This window comes from Nyctereutes procyonoides, unplaced genomic scaffold, assembly GCF_905146905.1.
Source record: "Nyctereutes procyonoides isolate TBG_1078 unplaced genomic scaffold, NYPRO_anot_genome, whole genome shotgun sequence".
NCBI lineage: Eukaryota > Metazoa > Chordata > Mammalia > Carnivora > Canidae > Nyctereutes > Nyctereutes procyonoides.
In genome coordinates, this window is record NW_026575043.1 from 25,517,927 (window position 1) to 25,540,352 (window position 22,426).

Consider the following 22,426-nt stretch of genomic DNA (forward strand, 5'->3'; position numbering starts at 1 on the left):
AAAACTCATTCAAAATATAGAAAAGGACAATTCATTTTATAATACCCATGTTACCCTGACACCAAAACCAGATAAAGACATTACAAGAGAAGAAAACTACTAGCCAATACCCTTCATAAATATTGACCCTAAAATCCTTAATATTGGCAAATGAGTCCAGCAATGCAGTCGACCCTTGAATAGCACGGGGGCCGTGGAACCTTGAGCAGCTGAAAATCCGCATACAACTTTGACTTTCCAAAAACCTAATTACTAATAACCTGTTGTTGACCAGAAGCCCTACTAATAACATAAGCGGTCGATTGCACGTATTTTGTACGCTCTCTGTCTTCTACATTGTATTCTTACAACAGAGTGAGATACAGAAAAAATGTTATTAAGGAAATCATAAGGAGGGCGCCTGGGTGGCTCAGTGGTTGAGTGTCTGCCTTGGGCTCAGGTCATGATCCCCGGAGTCCTGGGATCAAGTCCCCCATCGGGCTCCCTGCATGGAGCCTGCTTCTCCCTCTGCCTGGGTCTCTGCCTCTCTCTCTGTGTCTCTCATGAATAAAGAAAATCTTTAAAAAAAAATCATAAGGAAAATACACTTAGAGCATACTGTATGTATTGAAAAGTCCACATGTAGGTGGGCCCACGCCGCACAAATGCATGTCGTTCAGGGGTCAACTATATATAAAAAGGATAAAATATGACCAAGAAGAGTCTATACCAGAAATGAGAGCTTGGTTCAACACCTGAAAATTAACCCGTGTCATTCGTCTTATCGAAAGACAGAAAAGGAAAACTATAATGACTTCAACAGATGCAGGAGGAGCGCACGAGCTTCGAAGCCGAGCCTCAGCCCACATTCCACTTGTGCGGCTCACCGGGGGTTCGGCCTGTGACCCCACCGAGGAGCCCCAGTCTGGGCAGCATGTAGAGGAACTCCACCCTCGTGGTGTCGCACTGATGACCGGTGAAGACATCTGCCGAGTGCTGAGTGCATTGTGCTCCCGGTGGCTTGAGGCCTGGTGGTGGTGGGTGGGGGCGGAGCGGGGGTGTCGGTGCTCATCGGTGCTCCCCACTTCTGCAGCCATGAGGCCTAGCTCCCCATGGAGGCACCAGCAGACCTCTGCATGGGCCCGAAGGAGCCACCTGGATCGCAGGCCCCACGTCGGGGGCATGGCAGGGTGAGGTCCCCACCTGTGGGCTGTGCCCGGGGGCAGCTCCCAATCCACCTCGCCCTTTGCCAGAAATGCTGCCTCAAGCATTTCAAAATCTTGTGGGAAGTTGGACTTGGTTCAGGAAGCCCCAGGGAGCAGAGCAGGGGCACAACCTCGGAGGTGCTCCTCGGAGGTGCTCGGAGCTGTTGTTGGAAACCCGAGTTGCACGAATGTCAGCCGTAACTGCCGAGGGCCTGACACGGTGAGATCCTGGGATTTGCAGAGAGCACGTTGCCAGGTCGCTTGGAGTTGGCCAGGACCAAGCATGGCCTTTGCCCCTCACAGGGCGGGGCGTCCTGCTGTGTTTCTTGCCCTGCCTGTTCCTCCGAGGGAAGGGACTGCCCCTTAGCCCTACCTGGGAAAGCCCCCTGGGGGCATTCTCTTGGGCCATGCGGAAGGAGGAGGAGAGGTGCATGTGGGCTCAAGGGCTGCACCCACAGGGAGCACCCCTCCCACCTGCTGGGTGATTCTGTTGCCCCACCCCGGCCTCCTTTCAGCTCCAGAGTCCTCGGGGTGGGCTGTGAGGGCAGGGGAGGAGGCTTGGATCACCCCTCCCCCCACAGTGCCCAAATGGCCAGGGGCAGGGTCTCTAGGACGCTGCCTGGAGCATCTGCACCTTTGTCTAAGCTGAGCTGGGTGACACTTCCGTTTTTCTTTCTGGGACATTCGGGGCATTTCTGGGGGAACTGATCCCAAGACAAAGACTCTTAAATGGCTCAAGGTTAGCACCAGGCCTCGGAGGACAATGACTGGTTTGGGTTAATGAGACAATAATTCGTGGAGCACATTGTGTGGCTCCTATTAAATGGTAAATATTAGCTATTTTCATCTTTAATTAGTTCTTACAATAGAAAAAAAAAAAAAGCCCGTGGCAAAGGGCAACTAAGAGCTGACGTGAAAGCACTGAGTGCGGGGACCGGGGACAATACCGAGTGCCCACGCCACTTCCCAACGCAGCAGCCCTTCCTTGTGACACGGCCCCTCAGGGTCCCCGAGCACCTGTCACAACCGAAGGGAGGATGCAGGGCAGGAAGACGCAGAGGCCCTGTGCGTCCCGGGGACAGGAGGACGTGGCCCTGACAAATGTGTGCTGCACGCTGGGGCCCGGCGGTGTCCATGCCTGGGCCCGGGGACTCGAGCCCCCGAGGGATGCGGGGCCGAGCAGTGAGGTGGGGGGTGGCCTGCGGGAGAGCCCGGGGGCCTGTCCGGGGAGGCGCGTCTACACCCACCGCCCCGCTGGCTCTTCAGGGACCTCAGCTCGGCCCGTGTCCCCCTGGCCTCGGGAGCGAGCAAGCGGCCCTGGGCTCGGGGTGCAGGCCGCCTCCGACCCCACCCGCAGTGGGGCTCCTGCAGAGCCGGGCCCTCGGGGCGCCTAGGCCCGTCCCCCCAGTCCCCGCTGCCTAACCCGGGCTTCGTGTCCCTGTCACCCCCCGGGCCGCACTTGAGGTCGCCAGAGCCCCTCCCAGCCCGGTGCACACTTGCCCCTTGCGGCGCTGCCTGTGTGGGGTCCCCGGCAGCCCGTCCAGCCGCCCCTCCCCGGGCCTCTGCCCTGGTCCCTGACCTCGTGGCCCCCTTGTCGCGCGGCGGCCTAGCCCAGGCTGAGGCCTGGGGCGCCCCTGTGCGTGCCCCACTCCTGGGTCCCCTCCGCAGCCTGGGGAGCCGGGCCGGGCCCACAGGGCACCTCTCCTCACCCGCCCCAGCTGCCCGCCGCTGCCCTCACCGCCGGGCCCGAGGCTGCGGCCACCACGTGGCGAGGTGGGGGCACCAGGCCTGCTCCAGGCCCTGAGCTACCCGGGCCGCCGACGGCACTGCTTGGTGTTGGCCACCCCTCGGGACACTGCTCCCTCGCGTGGGACACGGGGGCCGCTCGGGGTCCCCACATTCCTTTCCCTTTAAAGGGTCTGTAGCAGCTCAGTGCGCGGCTGGGGCCGTGACCGAGGACCCCCCCAGCAGGGTTCACAGCCCACGTTCTTCTCCCCGGGGTGGCCACGGTCCCGGTCGGCGGCTGTGGCTCCCCCTGAGCCGCTCCCGGGCTTGGGGCCACCCTCTCCTCACGGGTTCACCGGGCTCCCCGGGCTCCCCGTCCTGGCATCTCTGCCCTGATGTCCTTGTCGCATGAGGACAGCAGTCCTGCCCGGCCACGTCCATCAGAGCCCAGCCCCGGGGCACCGGGTCGCCGACGGGCGGGGGCACCGGGGCAGCACCCACCTCGGCCCGGGGCGCTGGGGGCCTGCGGGGCCTCGGGGCCCGGCCCAGGTAGGGGAGGCCTCGAGGCGGTGGCCGAGGGGAGCAGGGCCCCTGACAACATTTCAATGATGAGAAGGCGGTTTCAAGATTGCTGTGCTTACCCTCTGAACCTACGGCTACAAGATTTTCCAGTAAACCTCCCTGTGAAGGTCGGGGATTTTCCTGTCCCGATGTCTGGCCGCCGGCCCTGCCCCCAGACGGCTGAGTGGACGCGGGCCCCGGCCGCACACACCCCCCACGGCCGCGGCCTCCTCTGTGGCTCAGCGTCCGGTGCCCTTCATCCGGCTCCGGGCCTTTCACTGTAGTTTGAGGATAGATGTGAGCCCGACGCGGCCCAAGGCTCCGAGCGGGGCGGCTGGGACCAGGGAACATGGGGAAGGCCGCCCTCGGGGGAGTACGGTGGCAGGGGCCCTGGGTGCAGCCCCATCCGCTCCTATCCCGGGAGCCCTGCTGCCTGCAGTCTGGAACCTTCCAGGCCATCCCACCCAGCCCCTCCTCCCTGGTCTCTTGGAGGCCCTTCCACTGCGGGTCCAGAACCTTGCAGGCCATCATCCACAGCCCGATCCTCCCCAGTCTCCTGCAGGCCCTTCCAGCTAGGTTTCAGAACCTTCCAAGACATCCTGCCCAGCCCCTCCACCCGTGTCTCCTGCAGGCCCTTCCAACTGCGGGTCCAGAACCTTCCAGGTCATCTCACCCAGACCCTCCTCCCAGATCTCTTGGAGGCCCTTCCAACTGCAGGTCCAGAACCTTCTGAGCCATTCCGGCCCAGCCCCTCCTCCCTGGTCTCCTACAGGCCCTTCCAACTGGAGGTCCAGAACCTTCCAGGCCATCCCAGCCAAGCCTCTCCTCCCTGGTTTCCTATAGGCCTTTCCAACTGTGGGTCCAGAACCTTCCAGTCCATCCCAGCTGAGCTCCTCCTCCCTGGTCTCCTGCAGGCCCTCCCAACTGTGGTTCTAGACCCTTCCAGGCCATCCCGCCCAGCCCCCACTCCTGGGTCTCCTACAGGCCCTTCCAACTGCAGGTCCAGAACCTTCCAGGCCATCCCGCCCAGCCCCCGCTCCTCGGTCTCCTACAGGCCATTCCAACTGGGGGTCCAGAACCTTCCAGCCTATCCCAGCTGAGCCCCTCCTCCCTGGTCTCCTATAGGCCCTTCTAACTGCGGGTCCAGAACCTTCCAGGCCATCCCACCCAGCCCCTCCTCCCAGGTCTCCTAAACGCCCTCCCAACTGTGGTTCTAGACCCTTCCAGGCCATCCCGCCCAGCCCCTCCTCCCTGGTCCCCTGCAAACCCTTCCAGATGTAGGTTCAGAACCTTCCAGGCCATCCCACCCAGTCCCTCCCCCCGGGTCTCTTGCAGGCCCTTCCAACTGTGGGTCTAGAACCTTCCAGGCCATCCCGCCCAGCCCTTCCTCCCGGGTCTCCTATAGGCCCTCTCAGCGCCATCCCTTCCCCGCGTGGTAGGAATTGTGTTCCAACCTCAGTGTGTGTCACTGGAGCGGCCAGTGTCCTGCCCTGACATCGGGAGGGACGGGGACGGGGTGTTGCAGCGCTCGCTCTGCTCCCAGGACCCCGGTCCCCCGCGCTTGCACAGTGCCCTCCCAGCACTCCCTGGGCCCCGCACCCTGCAGCCGATGCCAGGTCCCCCACTCGGTGCCTGCTGTCGCCCCCACACCGCGCAGCCGGACAAGGCACCACCGATGACGAGGCTGCCCTGGGGGTCACCTGATGCTGCCTGGCTCTCCGGGCACCAGGTGCCCTCTGCCCCTGGGCCCGGCCCGGCGGGTTTTCCCAGCGCCTCCCCGCCGCCACAGCCCCTGCTGCTGTTCCACTGGGGGCTCCTTGGTTTCTTGTAAAAGACGAGGTTCGAGTAACCCCGAAGCTCTATTCCCACCTTATTTCATAAACACAACAGGGAAATGCCAGTGACACAAGCGTGTTTTCGAGCTCTGCAGTGGAAACACACCACTTCCTCCCACTGAGTCAGGCGGGTCACAGTCCCTGTCGGGCTCCGGCTGCCGCAGCTGCTTCATGCCAGTGACACTCGACTGCTGTGTCACTATTTCCACTGAAAATTTTTACTCTCCCAGTGGAACTCAGCCATTCACAAGGCTGTGGGGTGTTTTGTGTGTGTCTGTGTTTGTGTGTGTGGTTTTCTCGGTAAGGATTGCGTTAAGTCAGCAGCGAGGGGAGGAGGAGGGGTCAGCGGGCTCGCTCAGCATCCACGGGCCCCCCCTGCCCCCCTGCACCCCCGGCTCAGGAAGCGCCGGCCTCTGGACGTCTCGCCCCCAAGTAGCAAGTCAAACAGGAGCCAGGCACGATCAGGGACAGGAGGCAGCAGTGGCCGGAGCCTGGCGCCCTGTCGGCTGCCCCAGGTGTCGCCGGCGTGGGGCCCAGGGCCAGGCTGCCGCCTCACTGCTGCTGTCAGACCTGCAGGCCTGCTGGGCACTAGATGCTGTCTGTTCCGCGATGCTCTAGGTGCTGCGGCCGCAGCTCTCGACTCCCCATCCCGAACCTGTCAGCGTCTTCCCGCTGCCTGCACATGCGGGGTCCCTGCCAGGAGCACCCTCCGTCCCTGGGGCCCCTGCCCATCCCCAGCAGAAGGTGCCCACCCTCGCCATCCTGCGTGGGGGCTGCGGGAAGGCTGGGGGGCTCCTCCGGGTGGGGAGAGGTCGCACCCAGAAGGCTACAGCACTGGCCAGGCAGGCAGATGGCCAGGTCCTGGGAATGACATGGAGAAGCTTCCGGAAGCCCAAGAGTCTGGGAAAACCAGAACTGGAAGCCAGGTAGGAGCCTAATATTCCAAATATTTCCATAAGAAAATGTCGCCTGGCATTTAGCAGATGGAGACCCTTCCCGGGCAAGGGGACCTGCGGAGCCCACAGGCGGGAACGCTGGCCCTCTGGCCTGGGTGGGAAGGTCCCCCACAAGGGCAGCAGCTCCGGACGCCCCACCTGGGCCACTGCCCTCCCCCCTCCCAGCCTGGTCCCCACTCCTTGCACCCAGGCCATCCTCTCCCAGCCGCAGTGTCTGTCTGAACTCCAGCTTTGGAAAGCCCGTGGTGACCCCAGTGCTTTTGCACGTCCTGTAAGCACAGTGAGTGCCACTGCCCACCCCGCCCAGTGGTGCTCCAGGTCCCTTTGCTTCCGTTGCTCCATCTAGAGGTTCCTACCGTCCCCTCACGGAGGGGTCCAGGCGCCAGCAACCCTATCTAGCTGCTACTCTAGTCCCAAAGTCCAACTACTGCCACGTCCTTCCCTGAATGCTCGGTGACCCCAGACCCACGGGCCACGAAGCTGGAGGAGTCTTTCCCGACCACCAGAGACCCAGCAGGATCCAGGTCACATCCATGCGGTCCCTTGAAGGATTGATTGCCCCTCAAGTTTTTCTATCGGAATCTGATTTTAATACAATGCAAAGCTGTGTCAAGTATAAGACGCACTTGTCATTGTCAATCCATTCTTTGCTATTTTTCCTTTAAACTGTTTCTTGGAAAAAATAAAAATAAATAAATAAAGAAAGAAAGAAAGAAAGAAAGAAAGAAAGACATAAATAAATAAATAAATAAATAAATAAATAAATAAATAAATAAATAAAACTGTTTCTTGGGACAGTTCCTATGGTGGCTTCTGGAAAGGTCTGGACCTGGGCTCCTGAGTGTGGCTTTTTAACCTTCATACCTGTTTTGTTCCAGAGACTCTATTTCATAACACCAAAGTTAAAAACCACAGAAACCCGAGTTACCAGCCAGCAGGCAGGAAGATGTGTTCCATTTTGTTTATTTACAACGATTCTAATGAATCCCCTGACTTATTGCTTGAAACTCTGAAAAACCAGAAAAAGAGGGGTGGGGGAAGTCTTTACTGTCATCTGAAAGGGAAAAACAAAAACAACCCTAATCACACTTCACATGGTCTGGGGTTTCTGAGCCCCGCCTGGAGCACTGGCCGCTTTTCCATTGTTTCTCTGCGATGTAACCCTCACTCTCTCTAGAACCATCCTCTCATTTCCTCTTCATGGGTGTTGTGGTTTGGTCTTTGATTTCAAATTCATTCAACATTCATTCAGCAAAAACCTGATGAGCACGTTATCGCATCAGTTCACCAAACACCTCCTGAAAGCCTGCTGTGCCATGTCCATCTGAGCTCCCGGGGCCTTCGGTGCCTCACCACATGGCCCTGATGATCCAGTCTTCCCCTGGGATGAGGGTGCTGAGGGGGCAGCAACTGGCTACGGGCCTATCCTGGGCCGTGTTCATCCAGTGGGTGAAAGCATGTTGCTGTTCTGGTTCGCAGAAGTAGCCATTTGGAACACTTGTCGTAGCCTGGGATGACTCACAGATGCACCGTGAGCCACGGGCTATCATCACCCCCATTTACCTGATGATGGAAACTGAGGCACGCAGCTAGTCAGCGGCAGAGTACAATGCGATAGATGAAACAAAGACAGACCGTACCTTGAAGTAACGGAGATGAAGACCACACAAGGAAAGCCAAATGTCACAGAAGCTAAATTTTTGTATCATGGAGAAACTTCAAACATACTTGAAAGAAGCTAGAAATAATACATTGAACCTCCATGTGCCCATCCCCTTGCCTTAGGGATGACCAAAGTGGTGTCATTCCTGTCTCATTCTTACCCGTCTTTAAAATATGTCTTAAAATATGCATTGATCTATGAAATACAACATAAGGAACTAACAATGAATTCAGCAGCATTTACAAACAAATTTGCATTTGTTCTATCACAACAGAATCATATATATTTGAAAAGAGCGGTAAAATCTACACAGGGCACCATGTGCTCAGCTGCTATGTGCTTGATATTCACTTACAGGCCTCTATAGTAATAGCTGCGTAGCCATGGATCCAATTCTCCTTGTGCTGTTGCTCTTTAACATTTTGTTTTGAAATCGTGTAGATTTGCAAAAAGGTCGCTAAAATCATATAAAGAATTCCCATATACCGTCCACCTAGCTTCCCAAAGGTCCATACTTTATTTATTGCTTGTTTAGCATTCTAGCTCTCTATATAGTTTTTTTTTTCTGAAACGAGTGAGAGTAAATTGCGTACACTGCACTCCCTCCGCACTAAATTCTTCAGTGTGGACTACAGGAAAACAGAGGCCTTCTCTCCGTAACCACAGTGTAATTACCCACATCAAGGACTACCAGCCTATAATCTTAACTCCAGACAACAGTCCAGTTTCACGAATAATCTCACCAATGCTCTTCTTTAGTGAAAAGAAGAAATTTGTTTTCTCCTGGTCTAGGCCACAATCTAGGGGCTCACAGGAAGGAAGGTGTCACCTGTCTTAAGCTTTCTCTGAGCTGGGACGGCTCTGCACTGTCTTTTGCCTTCATGACTTCGATGTTTTTGTAGAATGTCCCTGTTCCCATCATTATTATTACTCGCCGAAGTCCAAAAGGCTATGCCATCCCCTTGCAAGTGTTCTTCGGGGCGATCGTGCTTTCCCCGAGGTCGCCTGCAGCAGGGGAAGGCCGGCACCCCCATCTGCGTTCCCTGCATTCTCTGGATGGTTTGAGGTGTGGCTGTGCTCGCTCTCAGGGCCGAGCCCTGGCCCGGCAGGCCTGCTGTCCCCCAACCCGCACCCCGGGGCCCACTTGCTCTGCTCTCCATGCCCTCCAGGATCGCTCATCTCTAGTGACCCCGAGGAGATGAAATGAAATGCAAGGCCCGAGTCCCAGAGGGCTTTCTCCCCACCCTTCTCTCATTGCCCCACCTTGTCTGCTTCCATCTGGGCTCCCAGTTAGTCAATTAGAAATTCTAAGAAAAGCAAAAGCTGAGCAAGAAAGTGCCTCCCTTGGCCACGCAAAAGCGGTCCTTCTCGTGGGCCCTTCTCATCAGTCCTTCTCATCGCTTGGTCACCTGGGGGACCAGGAGTAGAGGCTTGATTACGGCGCCTGAACAACGGAGCTGTTGTTATCAGCTGTGACTTGGTCACAGACGGAATGTAAAATATTTGATGTAACCACGTAAAATAACAATGGAGCTCACAGAGGACGAGAATCCCTGCACAACGGGGATAAGGCTTCCTTTCTAAACCCACTGAGGGAGAAATAAAAATGTATTTTTTAAGTTACAGAGATAACCAGTAAGAGAACTAGAAACAGGTTTAAGAAAAGAAATCCTCAAAAAAAAAAAAGAAAAAAAAAAGAAATCCTCAGGTCCGATCCTCTGGGGAAGTCAGTAGAATATTGCTTAAAATTAATAACCCAGAAAACACTGATGCTCAAATGTTACAGACCCACACGGAGGTATTTGCCAGGAGGATGGACGAAGGAATGCCAAACATGGCCTGGGAGGCAGGGCTGGGGAGGGAGACACCAGAACTATCTCTTTCCATTGAAGACCTTCTGGTGTTCTCTGCTAATCTACCTTGTAGAAATTGCCTTGATAGTTTTTTTAAAAAAGACCAGTGAACTAAATCAGAGAAGCAAAATTCTTGTCTTGGTTTTCCTGTCTAGCAATTCTTTTTTTTTTTTTTTTTAAAGATTTTTTTTTATAATTTTTTTTAAATTTTTATTTATTTATTTATGATAGTCACAGAGAGAGAGAGAGAGAGAGAGAGGCAGAGACACAGGCAAAGGGAGAAGCAGGTTCCATGCACCGGGAGCCCGATGTGGGATTCGATCCCGGATCTCCAGGATCGCGCCCTGGGCCAAAGGCAGGCGCCAAACCGCTGCGCCACCCAGGGATCCCCCTGTCTAGCAATTCTTGTCTAGCAATCAGCTACTATCTTGGCCTTGTGGATGGTGAATCCTTGCCTCGCCAACCCTCTCGGAGTCCTTTGCAAGGGTCAAGGAAGATTAGGTATTTTTTCCGCTGTGTGTTGCAAGTAGCAGCAGCAGCAGTAGTAGTAGTAGTAGTAGTAGTATCACAATATGTCATTATTAGAAGAGGGGGAACAAACATGTGAAAAACAGTCCAAAAACAAAACAAAAAAAAAATTAAGATGCTAATGAGAGCCATGCAATACCATTTAAATGGAGGGAGAAGGTTTATAAGGGAAGAGCCGAAGCACCCTATGGTAAGGTGAAGGTGCTGGTCTCGGAGAAGACCGTCCCACCCTTGGGGAAACCAAGGCCCTGATACGTATATCTGATCATTTCAACCGGCGTGCCTTTGGCCCAGTCATTCCATTTCACTTGTGATGATGCACGCACTCTTTTGGAGCCAATGTAAATGTTAAGTAAGGGTTAAATAGAGAATTAAGAAATCTCACTACAACATACGTCACACGTACTACAGCAACATGGAAAATCTTTATTATATTAAACAATAAAATCACACTTGCATTATGATATACACTACAGTGATAGCCGTGCAAAAGTACATGAATATGGACAATAATTGGAAAGGTATAAAGACAGTGAAAATTCATTTGTCCATTCAAAAACTATTTGGGACACTTGACGGGATGAGCAAGCGGGTGTTATATGATGGCAAATCGAACTCCAATAATATATATATATATACATATATATATATATATGTATATTTGAATCCCCATGCTGTCCCAAGCACTATGTGAATCAACAGAAATAGTTCCACACTCCCGGGGCTTAGGATTTAGTAACACAGTCTTAATGCCATTGTAATTATGCTAAGAATGTCAAGGATGGCATTTTATTCACAAAAACTTTTTTAAAAAGAGGAATAGTTTTTGCTACGGGTTAAATTTGTCCCCCCAAAATTTATATGGCGAAGCCCAACTCTCCGGTGTGATGGTATTAGGAGATGGGGCCTTTGGGAGGTAACCAGGTCACTGGGACCCTCATGAGTGGTACTAGTGCCCTCATAAGGAGTTTTTATGAGGATACATTTGAGGACACAGTGAGAAGAGAACCTTCTACAAAACAGGAAGAGGGACCAGATACCAACTGAGGTGGCACCTCGGTCTTGAAGCCTTCCAACCTCTGGAAATGTGAGAAATAAATGTTTGTTGTTTAAAGCTTCCAGTCTGTGGTGATTTGTCATAGTAGCTCAAATGGACTCAGACCGTTTCTGACGAGGGACCGAGACTAAAAACGGTTATCCCTGTAGGTAGGAGGTGGCTATGAGGACGAAGGCCGGCAGAGGCAGATTGAGAAAGGGCTATTCCATGAACTGTGCAGCGAAGTCATGAACCTTCTTTGCCCAGAGAGTTCTAGCCTATGAACATGCACGTAGGTTCTCACGACTTCAGGTACATTGACCCAACAATAGACTCATCCAAGATGAACGAGGGGGGGGCCTGTTGTGCCCCCAGGTGCTGACACCGAGGCGAGAATGGTGAGCAAGTGTCTGAGAGGTGCTGCAGTGGAGAGCGAGGCAGGGGCAGGAGGAGGTCAGGCGGGAGTCCCAGGTGCCTGGGACCCTGGAAGTAGTTTGCAGGCTCGGAACCCAGGCCACCACCGAAGACCATGGAGCTAGGGCATTCGTCCTCCACGCCGACGTGCTGCTTCCCGGGGCTCCCCTGTCTGCCATCCTGCATTCATGCGGACCTGGGGTCAGAAGCCCATGGGTGCACAGGGAGGCCATGGGCAGGACCCCACGCTGCCGGCTACAAGGAGAGTCTCTGAGCGTGCAGGGGCCAGTGCAGAGCGTGGTCCTCCATCTTTGGGAATTGCTCCAGGCCCTGGCCCAGGGGATCCCGAAGTTGGGAGGCTGCTTGCTTGGGGCAGCCTACGAGGTCCACAGGCGGCATCGCTTCTCACTGCTGTTTTCCAGCGGGTAGTACCGGCAGGGGATGGAGTTTCCCCGAAACAAGTTCCATCCCATTCCATGCATTGACCTCACTGTGCACCGTGTAGAGATGGACGCATCTGGAAAGAGCTGCAATAAGCTGCCCCAAAAGCAGGATGTGACTAGTGGGCCATGCCAGTGGGGGAGGTTGGACAATGGAGAGGCCACTCCTTGAGAGTAGAGCATTGAAGGTGATTGTAGGAAGGGATTTATGGCAGGCCAGAGTAAGTCCCAGGAAGTCCCTCAGTCTTGGGCACAGTGGGATAGTTGGTCAACCTGCCCAGTAGAGGAATCCTAGTGGTGGCGTGTCCTAGAACTGCTACGGCACCGACAGAGAACAAGATCAGCCCAGGGCCCTTCGGTGTAATTCAGAGGTTTTGAGAGATCTTCCCTCCCTGAGGTAGCACTCCCATTAACCTTTCACATATTAGAAACATCTAAAACATGGATAATATTTTTGGTATTACATTATCTTAGTTTATCCCTTTTTTATTTTTGCATATTTTTTATTGGAGTTGCCAACATATAGTATCACATCCTGTCAAGTGCCTCCCCCAGTGCCTATCACCCAGTCACCCCCACCCCCCGCTCACCTCCCCTTCCACTACCCCTTGTTCGTTTCCAAGTTAGGAGTCTCTCATGGTCTGTCTCCCTCTCTATTTTTTCCCACTCAGTTCCCCTCCTTCCCCTATAATCATTTCACTATTTTTTATATTCCCCAAATGAATGAGACCATGTGATGTTTGTCCTTCTCCAATTGACTTATTTCACTCAGCATAATCCCCTCCAGTTCCATCCATGTTGAAGCAAATTGGGGGGAATTGTCATTTCTAAGGCTGAGGAATATTCCATTGTGTACATAGACAACAGCTTCTCTATCCATCATCTGTTGATGGACACCGAGGCTCCTTCCACAGTCTGGCTATTGTGGACATGGCTGCTATAAACATTGGGGTGCAGGTGTCCCGGCATTTCCCTGCATCTGAATCTTTGGGGCAAATCCCCAGCAGTGCAATTGCTGGGTCATAGGGCAGGTCTATTTTTAACTCTTTGAGGAACCTCCACACAGTTTTCCAGAGTGGCTGCACCAGGTCACATTCCCACCAACAGTGCAGGAGGGTTCTCCTTTCTCCGCATCCTCTCCAACATTTGTTGTTTCCTGCCTTGTTAATTTTCCCCATTCTCATTGGTGTGAGGTGGTATCTCATGGTGGTTTTGATTTGTATTTCCCTGATGGCAAGTGATGCAGAGCATTTTCTCATGTGGATGTTGGCGATGTCTATGTCTTCCTCTCTGAGATTTCTCTTCATGTCCTTTGCCCATTTCATGATTGGATTGTTTGTTTCTTTGGTGTTGAGTTTAATAAGTTCTTTATAGATTTTGGAAACTAGCCCTTTATCTGATACGTCATTTGCAAATATCTTCTCCCATCTGTAGGTTGTCTTGTAGTTTTGTTGACTGTATCCTTTGCTGTGCAAAAGCTTCTTATCTTGATGAAGTCCCAATAGTTCATTTTTGCTTTTGTTTCTCTTGCTTTCATGGATGCATCTTACAAGAAGTTACTGTGGCCAAGTTTAAAAAGGGTGTTGCCTGTTTTCTCCTCTAGGATTTTGATGGAATCTTGTCTCACATTTAGATCTTTCATCCATTTGGGGTGTATCTTGGTGTCTGGTGTAAGGGAATGGTCCAGTTTCATTCCTCTGCACATGGCTGTCCAGTTTTCCCAGCACCATTTATTGAAGAGACTGTCCTTTTCCCAGTGGAGAGTCTTTCCTGCTTTGTGGAATATTAGTTGACCATAGAGTTGAGGGTCCACTTCTGGGTTCTCTATTCTGTTCCATTGATCTGTGTGTCTGTGTTTGTGCCAGGACCACACTGTCTTGATGACCACAGCTCTGTAGCACAACCTGAAATCTGGCATTGTGAGGCCCCCGGCTCTGGTTTTCTTTATCAGTATCCCCCTGGCTATTCAGGGTCTTTTCTGATTCCACACAAATCTTCAGATGATTTGTTCCAACTCTGTGAAGAAAGTCCATGGTATTCTGATAGGGATCACATTGAACGTGTAAATTGTAAAACATGGCTAACCTTGCCCCCAATTTCTCTGATTACTTGAATATTCTTACCATTTATTCTTCCCATTTTCCCAACTGCACAACCACAGCATGGGAGCAGATGGAAGGTGGGAGGGAGACATTTAGTTTGCTTTGTCTACTTTGCTTATTTTCACGGTCTTTGTGGCCTGTTCAACTCCCAGGCACAAGGGACATTTTCAATCCCCTGCTTGGGGCAGGTGAGGATAATTGGAACTCATGGTACCAGGAGTATCCGCAGGCCCAGGAGGCATTGGCTCCACAGCCTGGTTCTTCTGGTCCTTTGTGGTCACAGGGTGCCCCACACTTTTCTGAAGCACGGGGGCAGTGCTTCTCACCATATATATTGCTTTTTATTCTGAAGAAAAGGAGAAGGGGAGATGGCGTGTTGTCGGGGGAAGAAAAGAAATCTGAGCGTTGAAATAATGAACCATGCCTATGACAAATGCAGCAGCGGGGGCCACAGACACATGAGGAGAGTGACCAACTTGTCCTGATTGGCCTGGGACCATCCTATTTTTTAAACAGAAATTCCTAGGGCACCTGGGTGTCCCATTCACTTAAGCATCTGACTCCTGAATGTGGCTTAGGTCACGGCCTCAGGGTCGTGACATCGAGGCCGGAGTCGGGCTCTGTGCTCAGCAGAGTCCGCGTGAAGTTCTCTCTCCCTCACCCTATGCCGTCTTTCTCTCTCTCTCTCTCTCTCTCTCTCTCTCTCTCTCTCTCTCTGAAATAAATAAATAAATCTTAAAACCAAAACAAACAAAAAACAGAAATTCCTGAATCCCAGAACTGAGGGGGGAGGTCAGCTGGGATGTTTGTTGCCGCCGTCTATGGGTGAGGGGCCCTAGTGGTGGAGGAGGCGGCAGCGGGTCAGGCGAGCTGGGGCTCGTGGGGGGCAGGGGTGGTGCTCTCCCCACTCGGCCCTGCGTGCCCTCCTCAAGCCACCCTGTTTCAGGGGCTCCTGTAATTTCCGCCGTCTGCATACACGAGGCAGAGAATCGTGCTTGCGGCTGCAGTGGGGGCTCCAGGCAGCACAGGGCCAGGAGCAGGACTGGGCGGCGGGCGCAGTAGGGTCGCAGGCAGGGCCCCCGAGGCAGTGGCGACAGGGTGGCTAGCTGCGTGCTCGCTCTCTGCCCTGTGCCCCTGCAGGACACGAGCCACCTGCTCTCCATGTCACCCGTGAAAGCGAGCACCCGTGTGGCCGTGCTGAACTGCAGGGAGGCGACGGCACAGTGTCCCCAGGGCGGGAGGGGACAGCAGAGCGTCGGCCAACAGCACGAATGGTTTCGGGGAGATGGACTTTGCCAGCAGTGGGGGGGGCCCGGCCTGGGGGGGCACGGCCTCCAGGGCTCCCATGGGGGCCTGCTCCCCAAGCTGCTGCCCAGGGGACTCGGCTGGACCCCCTCCCCAAGCCCCGGCCCAGGGGTCTTGCCTGGACCCCCCCCCACTCCCCAAGCCCTGGCCTGGGGTTCTTGACTGGACCCCCCCAAGCCCCAGCCCGGAGGTCTCGGTTGGACCGCCCCCAAGCCTTGGCCCGGGGGTCTCGCCTGGATCCCCGCACTCCTCAAGCCCTGGCCCGGGGGTCTCGGCTGGACCCCCCCCATCTGCACACGGACCAGACCGGGAGCAGCCACGGCTCTGCGGTGGGTGCAGGTGACCAGGAAGGCGGAGGGGCCGAGAGCCCTGGGAGGTGCTGGTGCACCTGTCCGGGTGGCGCTGCGGGCCTAGCTGCACCTGTGTCTCGACAACAGACCCGACAGCTGAGCCCCGGGCACAGGACGGACCTGCGGGGCGAGGAAGTGGGTACAAGTGCTGACGCGAGTGGGACCAGCATTGGCAACGACCTTGCCCGGTCGTGGCTCTCAGGTCAGGGTCCCCGTCCCCGGGAGGCCCCTGGGCCCAGCGCCTCGGGCAGCCTCGCGGGGTGGCTCCGCACAGCCTTGAGCCGACCAGCAGAGCTCTCCCGGGAAATTAGACTTTCCCCTGTTTTCTAATACTGCATGATGCTCTTTTTGGCCCTATTTTTGGAAAATGAACACGCCCTAGAATCTGACGCTTGATGCAACTAGATCAGCAAAATGTTTTTGGTGCATTTATGTGAGGAAATATTAAGGTTTCGTTTTTTTTCCGGTGAATCCAGATGAATCTAAACAATGCAAATTGATAGATATTTAACAAATCTTCAATTGATTTTCAGTATATATTTACGTCAAAGAAAAGGCCTTTGGAGGTATGTGTGCTTTTAAAATTAATTTCTTGCTGTGGTGACTGGGATTTATTTCAAAACAATCCTGGGGGTGAGGGGTGGCGGGATGCTCATGTGAACGATCCTGGGCACGAGTGGATAATTATTGGAGCTGGCAGTGAGTTCAGAGGGTCACTCTCTTTGGTGGTATATGCTTGAAATATAGCAAATGATTGAAAAGTCACTGTTTTTACATTTTAAGTGGATAAGTGCATTTAAGGCGATTCCTGGCAGTTCCTGGTGCCGCTGTCAGTGAGGAAAGGCGTCTAACGAGGTCCAGAGCCGCGGGGCTAAGAAGAGCTTTCAGGGTTTTTTTTTTTTAATTTTATTTATTTATTTATGAGAGACACACAGAGAGAGACAGAGGCAGAGACCCAGGCAGAGGGAGAAGCAGGCTCCATGCAGGGAGCCCGACGTGGGACTTGATCCAGGGACCCCAGGATCAGACCCTGGGCTGAAGGCAGGCGCTAAACCGCTGAGCCACCCGGGCGCCTGCTTTCAGGTGTTTTTAACGATTGAAAAAAATCATCAAATCCAGTGACCTGGGTCTGACCCATGGGCCGAAATTTGCAGGTTTTTGGTATACTAGCTCGTAGAGACAAGTCTAAGATGGAAACGAAGGCGTGGGTTCCCCCCCCCCACCCCCATCAGCGCTCAACCCCTGAGCCACCCGGGAGTCCCAGATTGTTTGTTTTCATCACTGTCCCCTGCCGCCGGGCCCTCCTTCAAAATGTGACTGAGGACACATCTCTTTGAAGAAGCCTGCCCTGAAAATGCTTGCACACTGGTGCACTCGCTCTCGCCTCCAGCTGCCACTGCACGCACCCCTCCTGGCCACGAACTCTACAGTGGTTAAAATCGCATCTTACACCCGTCTGTCTCTAACTTAAAGAAGATATAGTCCTGGTGTGGTTTAGGATGAAAGCCTGTGGCCCCCACAAATCCATATGCTGAAACCCTAACCCTCACGGTGATGATGCGAGGATGTGGGGCCTTAATAAAGTCATGAGGTCGCCACTATCATGGGATTAGTGTCCTTATAAAAGAGACCACAGAGAGCAACCTCGACCCTTCCCCACGCCATCTATGAATCAGGAAGCTCTCACTAGACAACACCACCAAGAAAGAAAGGCAGAGCTTAAAAAAATTAAAAAATAAAAAAAAAGCAATGATTTGGGGGGGGTCTCAGAATTGCAATTTGAGGAGTACAGATTTGAACCTAAATAGTGACCCCCCTGGAGAAAAAAAGTCAAGAGTTTTTAAAGACAAAGGGAGTACTAGTATATATTACATACAAAGAATTTGTTGGTTTTGTTTTATTTTGTTTCTTCAAATTTTTAAAATTTTTTAAAAATAAAATTTTTAAAAAATTTTTTAAATTTAAAAAAATTTTTTTTAAATAAAATATTCATTTAAATAAAAATTAAGGAGTGCTGCCCTGGCATAAGGAGTAGAATTCACGGATTCATCCCTTACATGCAACACTGCGTGCTTATTATAAAAAGCGCCCTCCTCAATTCCCACCACCCATCTAGCCCATCTTCCTGCCCCCTCCCCTCCACAGCCCTATTTGTTCTCTATCTTTAAGAGTCTCTTAAGATTTGTTTCCTTCTCTTTTCTTTCTTTTTTTTTCCCGTCCCATATGTTCCTCTGTTTTGTTTCCTAAATTCTACATGAGTGAAACCATACAGCATTTGACTTTCTCTGATTTATCCTGCTTAGCACAAAACACTAGCTCCAGCTACGTCATTGCAAATGACAAGATTTCATTTTTAATGGCTGAGGAATATTCCATTATACGTCCGCTGTATCTTCCTTATCCAGTCATCAGTCAATAGACATTTGGGCTCTCTCCATAGCTTGGCTTCCGTTGAGAGGCTGCTATAAACTTCACGGTGCATGGACCCATAAAAAAATCTGCATTTTTGCATCCTTTGGGTAAATGCCTAGCAGTACTATCGCTAGATCACAGGGTAATTCTATTTTTAACTTTGTGAGGAAGGGGCTGCACCAGTTTGCGTTCCCACCAACAGGGCAAGAGGGCTCCCCCTTTCTCCGCATCCTCACCAATACCTGTTGTTTCTCGTCTTGTTCATGTCGGCCATTCTGACCAGGGTGAGGTGGTATCTCATTGTGGCTTTAATTTGTATTTCCCTGCTGATGCGTGATGTTGAACCTTTTTTCATGCGTCTGTTAACCCTGTAGATGTCTTCTTTGGAAAAATATCTATTCACGTCTTCTGCCCATTTCCTAACTGGATTATTTGGGGGTTTTTTGGCGTGTTGAGTTTGATAAGTTCCTTATAGATCTTGGATACTCGCAGCCCTTTATCTGATATCTTATATGCAGATATCGTCTCCCATTCCACGGGCTGCCTTTTAGTTTTATTTATTGTTTTCTTTTTTGGGTAGAAGTTCCTTATCTTGATGAAGTCCCAATAATTCATTTTTGCTTTTGTTTCCCTTGCCTTTAGCAATGTGTCTAGTATGAAGTTGCCATGGCTAAGGTTATCAACAGAGAATTTGGATTGGTGTTGGTGCCAGAAAACTAATATCGATCGAATATAATTGGTTGCTAAGGCTACCACTAAGCAAAGGCTCCTACGGTAGAATGTTTTTGGTATAACTTGGGCTGGATCCTTGGAATACCTGCAGTTTGGCCCAGTTGAAAAGTTCATGGTTCCTCCCAGAAGGATGTACACGAGGCCCATCTCCTTCACGGCTTCCCAGCTCCATTTTAAAACACCGCGACGCAAGTGACTCCATTTTTTTTTCATCTGACACGACACCAAATCCTCCAGCATCATGACCTTGGACTTTCTGGCCTCCAGAACTGTGAGAAAATAAAAAGTGTTGTGTATAAACAACCCAGTCTGTGTGTGGAACTCCGTTACCCAAGCCAAGCTAAGACGGAGTGGAGGTTTAGGATGGTGCAACCACTGTGGAAAACGGTATGGCGGTTCCTCTAAAAGTCACACGTAGAATTGACATATGATCAAGCAATTCCGCTTCTGGATACATATATATATATATACCCAAGAGGCATGAGAGCAGGACTTTGGGTAGACATTTGTGCCCCGATGTTCATAGCTGCATTATTCATAATAGTTACAAGGTGAAGCAACCCAAGTAACCCCAAGCAACCCAAGCAACTCCACCCGGAGTAGGAGAACGGTTGGGCATAGCGTGGCAGGTGCATACAGTGGAATACATGGACGGTTGGGCATACAATATTAAATACAATGGAATATATGCCAACGGTCGGGCATAACGTGGCAGGTGGATACCACAGAATACTGTTCCATTTAACAAGGATGGCGACTCTGACACATGCGACAACATGCGTGAACTTTGAAGACGTTACGCACGGTGAAGTGAGCCAAACACAAAAGGACACAAACCGTAGGATCGCACTCATACGAGGTACCTAGAGTAGCCAATTCATAGACACAGGAGGTAGAGGAGTGGTGGCCGGGGGCCGGGGTGGTGGAGGAAGGAGGGGTTACTGGGTGCAGGGGTGAGGAGAGTTCTGTGGCGCTGGTTGCACAACAACGCGAGTGTACTTGGCGCCACTGAAGTACACACTTGAAAATGGTAGATGGCAAATGTTATGTTGCACATATTAAGAAAAAGATTAAAATCCAAGTTTCCTTCATCTCCCTATCTCCCCATCCTCCGGCCTTGGCTCAGAGCCCGGTATCCTCCTCCCGAGCTCTTTCCAGAGCAGAATGCAGCATGTTCTTTTGAATAGTCGCAGTAGTTGCCAATGGAATTGATCCGGAGAAACAGTCACATAGCACCCAGGGGCAAGTCCGCGGAGAGTGTTTAGCTCAGGAGTCAGCGCGGCAACGAGCCGGCGCGACTGTGCAGCCCAGATGCAGACGCTCACTTGCTTGACCCCTGCAAAGTGTGCAGCCTGGTTCGTGGAAGACGTGTCTCCTGGGCCGGGAGCCGGGGACCCGGCCCTGACTGGGGCCCGGAGGTTGAAGGGCGTGGGCTTTCTCCCAGGGCTCCCCGATTCTAAATGCAGGGTTGAGGCCTCCAGCTCCCCAGGTGGCATCCAGTGCGGCGGCGGCTCTACTGCATGGGGGGAGACAGAGCCTGTGCCCGCAGCTCTGCAGACCTGAGCCCTGGCTCCCGCCCTGGCTTCGCAGCGGCTCTTCTTTCCCTTCTAACCAGAAGTCAATGTTAATCAAAAACAAATGAGGCCAACGTGTGGGCAAATCGCCTTTTGCATTTCAGTTCATGCCAATGAATAAGGCCAAGGATTTTGGGGGAAGCACAGACATTTCTAGCAACTGAGGAACTGTGTTTGACCTGGGCGTTTTCCCTGCAAGCGTGGACGGTTGCTGGAGGCCGCAGAGTGAACCAAGAGCCCTGGCGAGGAGTGAGTCAGCGCCGTGGGAGCACTCCCGCAGCCCGCGCCTCCTCACCCCTGCCTTGCACAAGCAGCGGCTCCCAGGCCAGCCCACCAGGTTGGAGCGGGCAGAGGCGGCCCATGCACCCCTGCTGGGCCCCACGGGGTTGCCCTGAGGCCCTCCAGAGCCAGGCTGCCTGTTGCACAGTCAAGGGAATCCTCACTTTAACCAAAGGCTAATATGAGTGCACGTGACCTGAGGTGCTGCACAGCCGCTCCCCAGCGAGGGGTCACCTTTTAGGGTCTCCGGCGGTTCCCGTCCTCGTGCGAGGGGCAGAGCCAGGACAGCTGTGCCAGCCCAGCTCGTGCATCCTCATCAGTCACCGGATGTCTCACACCGTTCGCAGGTGGCTGGGGATGTAAAACGAGCGAGACCTGGCCCACAAGGACAGCAGCGCCAGCCATAAAGGTGGAAGACGGTCGGGGCCGCCGGTCCTCCTCCTGGCACCTGCCTGCACCTGCCGCCCCGCGGAGCCCTCCCCTTCGGCCGAGCTCGCCTCTCCTCCTCTTGCTGGACCCTGAGAAGTGCACGCTTGGCAGACGGCCCTAGTGACATCGGCCGCCGTCTCTCTTCCTTTCTTTTTCTTCTATAAATTTATGTCTGGCTCTTCTGTCAACATGATCTGTTGGAAATAACAGAACTCCATGGCATTCTGCACAAGGGAAAACAATTTTCTGAGCTCTGGAGCCATCAGAAACAAGTGCTTCGGATGCAGACTCATAAAGACCTCGACATGTTCTAAGATCCACTCTTTCTGCTGTACAAAAGCATAGAACTGGGAAACTACCACCAGTCAGGAGTCTGGACAGTCCCGTCATTCCCCAAAACTTCCCCTCCGCTCTCACCCCCAGCATCCCCTGATCTCTTCTCTGTCTGATACTTTTTGGCCTTTTCTAGAATGTCATGTAAGTGGAATCACCCCATACGTAGCTTTTGAGTCTTGCTTCTTTCACTTTATTTTTTTTTATTTTTATTTTTATTTTTTTATTTTTTATTTTTTTGCTTCTTTCATTTAAAAAAAAAGTCATTTAAGATTAATTCATGTTTCTGCGAAAATAAGTTTTCAGTTTTCTTGGTTAAAAGCGTAGGAGGAGGGCATTGTGGTCATAGGTTAGGTGCACGTTTGAGTTTATAAAAGAACCCCACCAAACTGTCTGCCCAAGTGGTTGTAGCATTTTGTCTTCTTACCAACAACATATGGGAATTTTGGTTGCTCCACATCCTTGCCAATGTCATTTTTTTCAGGTTTTTTTTTCTTATTTTAGCCATTCTTTTTTTTTTTAAGATTATTTATTTATTTATTCATGAGAGACACAGGGAGAGAGGCAGAGACACAGGCAGAGGGAGAAGTAGGCTCCATGCAGGGAGCCGGGCGTGGGACTTGATCCGGGGGCTCCGGGATCATGCCCTGGGCCGAAGGCAGACGCACAACCGCTGAGCCACCCAGGGGTCCCTATTGTAGCCATTCTTATAGGT